Raw genomic sequence first — 6,098 nt, 5'->3', positions numbered from 1 at the left:
ACCCGTCGGGAGCCACGCCGCCGCTATGCCATGCGGGCTTTGCCTGGCGACGCCTCCGGCGGCAGCGGAGAGAGAGGAGGGGATGTGTGGAGGAGGGCTTGAGGGAGCCGGCGGACTCCCCGATGCGGCGCGGCACCGCCGCACGGAGGAGGTCGTGGGAAGGAGGTCCGCAAACATTTGATCACTTTCATTGGAGTTGGGACCGTACCCTATATGTTGTGTTATGTAGGTTGTTTACAGTGTTTTTACACAAAAAATATCTTAGTGTTTTTTTCTTAGAAGAGATTTTCTTGTTCTCAGTGGAACGTACAAGGCTGGGCTTGGACTGGATTCAAGGAGGTTATGGTTGAAGATCATTAGGCTCTGAAGGTGTTATCTCACATGCTTGTGTTGAGTCGAGATCGTCTACTATAACATGATGTACCAGGGAGTACTCGCAATGGGCAGGGAAAAGATGATGATCCGCTGCTCATTGCGTTGGTGACTTACAACTGCGGCCACGGCAAGCAGGGGCGGCAACACTGGAGGACTGCATTTTGGTGGTGCTCTACTCCCTGAGTACCGAGTCTTGGTTCACAGGATGAAAAACCAAGTTATGGCCTTTATTGGTTGTACCTGGCAACGGCCTTGTTGAAGGCACTGTTCTTGGGTGAACTCAGACTTTCTATAGAATGAAAAATCAACATGTTCTATCAGGCAAATTGAAACACCTTGGAGTCGCCCTAGTATTATATCCTTTTAAATAAGAATCATGTTTTGATCTTCCTAGATATTTATTTTTGCGTGAAATCAAAAACATGAAGGAAATAGGAACTGGCACAGAGCCTTAAATTAATAGTTTAGTCAAAAAATTATATAAAATATTCTAAAGTGATAACATAATAGCATTAAACAATCCAAAATTATAAATACATTTGATGATATAATAGCGCATAGAGCTTAGTGCCAGTTCAAACATCTCAATTTTGTACGAACGTGCACAAAATTTATACGATTTTCAAACATCTCAATTTTGTATGTAATGTCAGCTGATGTGGTAGACATTGCAATTAACCGTACCCTATATGTGGTGTTAGGGCATCTCCTCTTCTGGTCTGACGTCAGCCTGTCCTAGAGAGCATTGGCGGGGGAGGGATCCATCGTGGGAGTGGTGAGGAGAGGGATCAGAGGTGGATGACAGCAGCCATGGCCGGGTTACCGACTTTTATAACAATGGTAGGCGGCAGGCGGACGGATGGGTGGCGCCGGAGGAGAAGCCTCAGCAACCGCGTGCCATCAATGCGGGCGGCAGACGGATGGACGGGCTGCCACCGTGTCATTTGAACGCGTGGCAGTTGCCTGCATGGGAAGCGGCACGCTCAGCAGATGGACGGATGGGCGGCCGTTGTGTCGTTTGAATGCGTGGCAGTCGCTTGCACCGAAAAGCGGAGCGGGCGGTGCTCTCGGATGGCACTCCGCTTCGATGCCGGCGCCAGTGAGCAGTCACGTCCGCTCTAGCCGGGTGTGAATGCGGGCGATGACGCTTTGAAGCGGCGCTGACCAAAAACATGCGGGGGGGTGGAGGGTTTTTTGGTGGGTCAGGGCGGTCAGAAACGGGCTTGGGAGCAGTCCGGACTCCTGCCAACCTCCCCATGTTTGTCTCTGATTTGCGGGAGAAAACAAGTCCGGACATCTCAGCGGACCGATGCAGGCCCGCGTTGGATGGCTTCCGTGGTTTGGACCGATGTAGGTTGTTCTCAGTGTTTTCAGGAAGAATACTTTCCGGTGTTTTTTCATAGAAGATTTTTTTTCTCAGTGGAACGTACAAGGCTGGGCTTGGATGGGCCAACGTTACATCTTAGATGGCAGCTGCGTACAACATCAGCGTTAATCTCAAAAAAAGAAAAAAAACTCAGCGTTCCTACACTCAGCTGCCTGCTTCCCATTGTCTAAAAACTGAAAACTGCCGTACCCCCCAGTCTCTCCACTCTCAGCAGCGGACGGACCGGAGAAAGAAGGATCGGAGCGTCGGCGACCTCACCATGCCCCGTCCCCGTCCGCGTCCCCAGAGATCCGATCGTGGTTAGCCCACCCCTTCTCCTTCCCTTCCTTCTCCATCTAATCTACTAGTGATTCCTTTCCGTCTCATCTTATTTTCCCTCTATTAGTAAACCCTAGCCAGATTTTCCCCTCCTAATCAAACCCTAACATTCATCCCCTTCTGCAGCCGTGCAGAGAGAGAGAGAGGAGAGGGTACCGCTGATGGATCTCGCTGCTAAGACTCCCCAAGGCCAAGGGTAAGATCCCACTGGTGTTCCTGCCCCTCTTAATTTTGTGCCGTGCACTACTTGCTTTGTATATGCTATCACTATTCTGGATGGATGTGCATATGTGTGTTGGATTCTAGCAGCTGTCCTGATGTGAATATATGTGTGTCCATTGATTAAATTCCTTTTCATGCCAGGGCCGATACCTTTCCCATGCGTGTGGATGGCAGTAGGCTGCGCTGTTCTGTGCCGCTGGCCGACCCAGTGTCCCAGGTGCTTGGCGACGACAACCTCCTCATCGAGATCCTCGTCCGCCTCCCTCCGAAGCCGTCCTCGCTCGCCCGTGCGTCCGCCGTATCCAAGCGCTGGGGCAGCATCCTCTACGACCCCCAGTTCCGCAAATCCTTCCTCAAGCACCACCAGTTGCCTCCTCTGCTAGGCTTCTTCAGAGGGTATGCTAAAAGCTTCATTCCTGCCATGGACTCGCCTGACCGCATACCTGCTGCCCGCTTCTCCCTGCCCAAGAGCACCAGATCCTACCACACCAATGAAGCATACATGGGCTGCCGCCACGGTCTCTCTGTCCTATTCGACAGGAATAAGCATGAGACTGTCGTGTGGGATCCCCTCACCGGCAAAGAGCACATCGTGTCGTTTCCACCAGGATTCCACTCTATGAGGACAAACTCAGCCTGGCATGGTGCTGTACTGTGTGTTGATGCCGAAGATGGGCACGTCCATGGAGATTGCTTCTCAAGCCCATTTAAATTGGTTTTGGTCAGTGATGGATTCAGTACACAGGCATCTTGTTCTCTCTATGACTCAGCATCTAGCGTTTGGGGAAATATTTTCTCGGTGACCATAGCAAATAGGATTTCTACGACAAGCCGCAGCATCCTTGTCGGGAATACACTTTGCTGGTTGATTTGTGGTGGTGAAGTTCTTGTGTTTGATTTCGAAATGCAAAGTCTTGTTGTGATCAAGACACCGGTGGAAAACCATGTTACCAACGACCGGTGTTTTCAGCTCTTGCGGATGGCCGATGGAGGCCTTGGCCTTGCTGGTTTGTTGGACCTGACCATCCATTTATGGGATAGGAAATCTAACTGTGAAGGCATTGACGAATGGGTGTTGCTGCGGAAAACCGTTCCACTGGATGAGATGCTTCCAAGGATAATAAGTTATGCATTTTTCGTTGGGTATGATGAGGAGTCAAATTTGGTTGTTCTCTCCACGATGATTGGCAACTTCACGCTCCAAATTGACTCGATGCAGATCAAACATATTGTTAAAAGAAACCAGATATGTCATGACACCTTTCATCCCTACAGGAATTTCTATGCTGTAGGTAATGCCCCCTATCTACATTGGACAAGCAAAATAGTGCAATTAGTTTTCGCTCCTATTCATTCGAGTTACTCATGGTATGTTCTTGCGGTAACATTGTTCATGTTATTACGATTGAACTATATATATAAGAATACAATGCTTTGTTCCTTTCTCTGTTGATCTGGTCATGTTATGGTTATCTAATTTCCTATTGTTTGCCTAACTTGGCTGATTAGGGGATCCATTAAAGCTAGAACATTAATACAAATATTGCTTTGATGCCTGGCCATTGCTAAAGGCTAAATAAAATTATGCTTGTAATGATCTTTTCATTAGAGGGTTTCTAGAAATTGGAAAATGGCAATAGCTGCTGCAGTGAAACCATCTGAAATAATTAATCAATTGGAACATCTGGAGGCGGTTTAAGGCTTGTCATGTTCTCTTATTCACTATTCTTCCTTGCAAGAATTTAATTTAGATTAATCGATCTTGATATAAATCTTCAATTCATGATACCATGTGCTCTACTTTCTATCGAAGAGTAGCACTAGTTTATTAATTTCACGTAGTGCTATTTATGCTTGTTTTGGAACTCTGGTTTCCCATTCCGTGCATATTTATTATGTTGGCTTTATGGTCATAATTGGTACAAAACTTACTCGACAATTATTCTGGTTAAATGCATTTTCTCTAAACATGTAATTCAATAATTCATTTTTAGACCTGGCGATATATGTGGAGCCACACTGGACTTTTCTTTGAATTTTCATTGGGTTTGTGCTTCATTTTCTTCTAGGCAGCGGAGTTGGGAGGAAAGGGACAGATCTGGCCGGAACTTTGAACACACCTGATATGCTAACGTGCTATCTTTGTCAAACAACTTAGGTAATTTTCTCTTTTCATATACCCCCTTTTTTTTGCTTGGTTACCCAATTTACAAGATGGTGCATAGTCTATGCTTGCATTTTCCTTCGTACTAGACATACCAGCTTGGCATACTAGACATTTTTCCATCGTACTCCGAGCCTCACATATAGCATGGCACAAAAAAGTAAATCTGGAATGAGTCAACATTCTTGGGAGTTCTGTTTTTTTTTTTGCGTCACATGATTGGCGGCGAGTCACTGATCTCTTAGTTTCTACTGCGATTGTACATAGTTATGTAGCAAGAATCTTGTAAACATGTCAACATACAGCTACCAGAACAAACTAAATGCTCTGTTATTGTTGTTCTCCATTTGTGGTATCAGTTTGTCGAATAATTAATGATGGGATGATTGAGCTCTGGATATTTTTTCGTATAATTTGCACTATGGCAAGGTTAATGTTTATTTTTGGGAATCATCCAAAATTTGTTTTTCTGAGTGGGCATGATAAATTAGTTTGACTGAGATGACATTGATGTTCTGCAGGTATCCAGAGTTAAATTCGGGTTGTTGAGATGCGGACATGGCTATTTGCTGTAAGGAAGTTGTTCCGTTTTGTATCGTGTGGTGGATACTCAAAGTGTCCTACTATGCAGTCTGCAGATTCTTCCATTGTGTATGCCGCGGATGTGTTGTGGTCGACGCTTGTTCTACATTTCTGTATTGTGGTCTGTGAAAGTTGAATTTCTTGGACTTAATCATGTGGACTCTTTTATACTATTATCTAATGTCAACATGCGTGCCTGGTTACTGGTTAGTGTCCGGTGGAGTTGCTCTGGTTAAATGATTGGTTCTGTGATGTGAGGATACTGGAAACATGAACATTTAATCCTCCTTTTCTATATAATACTAGAAAGATGAAAAAAGAATAGTAAGCTCTAGCATTTTACACTGTTTCTTGGTATCCATAGTTGATTTCTGCGAGTCTTCCTAGTGATTTAATTTTGATAAAGCTGCTTCGATCTCCACTTGCGGAAGAGGCATATAATGCTTGCATAGGCCCAGAGGCAGACAGGGCACACCACCAAGCTCCAGTTGTCTACATTGTTGGGCTGCTACATGATACTTTAGCACCTCTGATGTTTCAGCAACATGAAAAGCAATGGTTGCATATCTTATATATCTGCATTGGCTCGAGAGGCAGGCAAGAAGGCTCTGCTGCCAAAAAGCACAACCAAGAGCACAACATCAGGAGGAAGCACGAAATGGTGCAGCCACAACGCTTAACTATTCGTGCTCTATGAAAGCTGTTGGTAGTCTATGTCAGTTTACCATTGTTTCAATGACAAAATTGATGTTTTTTTTATTGTGAGTTCATTTTGATGTGCTTCTGATCCTAAGATGTCAGTTGACTTGGATGCATATCTGTCCCAAAATTTGGCATGGTCCAGGATGCACAGAAACATTTTTGCATTCTCTGGCTGTAGGCAATCCATTAGTCATTATTGGTAGACAATGCATCTGACATCAAAGTAATTTCTTGTGTTAAAAAATCAAAGTAATTTCTTCAGGTGAAAGTGTTAAACGGTGGTTTAGTGCACAAAATGAAAAGGAGGTGTTGAGAAAATTTATTCATTAATCATGTGAAATATTTTGT

The 6,098-nt window shown here is 45.0% G+C and overlaps 1 pseudogene; it reads left to right on the top strand.

The window, feature by feature from the left end:
- The first annotated feature begins 2,469 nt into the window (after nt 1-2,469).
- On the top strand, nt 2,470-3,172 carry LOC119320506 (annotated as a pseudogene).
- Nucleotides 3,173-6,098: the final 2,926 nt, after the last annotated feature.

Source organism: Triticum dicoccoides, chromosome 6B (assembly GCF_002162155.2).
Source record: "Triticum dicoccoides isolate Atlit2015 ecotype Zavitan chromosome 6B, WEW_v2.0, whole genome shotgun sequence".
NCBI lineage: Eukaryota > Viridiplantae > Streptophyta > Magnoliopsida > Poales > Poaceae > Triticum > Triticum dicoccoides.
Note: the sequence above shows the minus strand (reverse complement) of the source record. Positions and strands in the feature narration are given on the sequence as shown.